Source organism: Scardinius erythrophthalmus, assembly GCF_964197995.2.
Source record: "Scardinius erythrophthalmus genome assembly, chromosome: 15".
Lineage (NCBI taxonomy): Eukaryota > Metazoa > Chordata > Actinopteri > Cypriniformes > Leuciscidae > Scardinius > Scardinius erythrophthalmus.
In genome coordinates, this window is record NC_138235.1 from 14,407,677 (window position 1) to 14,408,942 (window position 1,266).

The following is a 1,266-nucleotide window of genomic DNA, read 5'->3' on the forward strand; positions in this document are numbered from 1 at the left end:
TCGCTTAACAATGAGGTTTGTTGCATTATATTTTCTGACCTTTAAAAATGTGCTTGCGCATGAATCTTACAGATATCTGTTCAGTGTGTAATGCCATAATGCCCAAAGAGAATTGAAGCTGCAAAATATTCAGTTGCCAACCTTGTCATGCTTTCAAAACGAGACATTTTTATCCTAGCGAATTTTGCACCACAGATCTGAACTTGTTTTAGAACACAGCAGCGCACGAGGTATAGCTTCATTTAGCAGGTTAATAAGATCTCGGATTCATCTATATTTAGTTGGGCCAGTGGAAACCATGCTAAAAGCCCCGTGGCTGTCCCATTGCTCTTCTCTCTGCACAATGCGATTGGCACTTTTTTATAGCACCGTGGCCTGAATAACCAGATGAATTTAGAAAAGGAAGACTGCTACATTGCTTGGATGTTACACGCTCTTTAAATGCCTGTGTTTTGTTGCAAATGCAACTACATATAGTTTTTGGGTGTAACAATTTAAAGTGTGTTTATAGTAAGTGTTATAACACTGGATCCTTCCTCCATTTTAAATAAAGCATGCAGGCGCAATGGATCACATGGTCTTCAATATGCAAATCAAATCAATAGGGAAACAGCTGCACGTAAACAGCGTCAAAGTCCTTCGCATCTCTATAAGCTGACCTGAGGTTATGGGCTGGTGTTTTATGTCTTCATTAGAGCTCTTTCCACCCCCAACGCAGCCTGCAAGAAATTCAACGCTTTTGTTATTACACATGCTTATTGCTTAGTAAAACCTCTGACCCTAAATAGTAATCTTCCAGTCTAACTTGTCCTGTATGCTTGTGCTATGGTTGATAATGATTGATAACTTGCTGAATATTCTGGTTTAAGCTTCAATCAACAGCATTTGTGACACAATGTTGATCACCACAAAAATGTATTTCCACAGGTCTTTCCTTTTCTTTAAAAAAGCAATAATCTGGGGGACAATCCCTTACATTGATGGAGGGACCTGAACATATCTACAGATCAGAATATGACAGAGGAACTCTTTTTGACTTAGACTTGTAAGAAGTGCCCTAGCAACCACCCAATTGCACAAATGTGTCTGTGTTTCTATATACTGTATGCGAGCGCATCCATAAGCATGTGTCACATTTTTCCTGGCAAATGCGTCAAGAATGACGTGTTAATATGGAGTTTGAAAACAACCCCAAGGACAAACTGCGCTTCCACAAAAGACTGTCTAAAAGAGTAGGAGGACAGTGCAATGTTACTGGAGAACAGT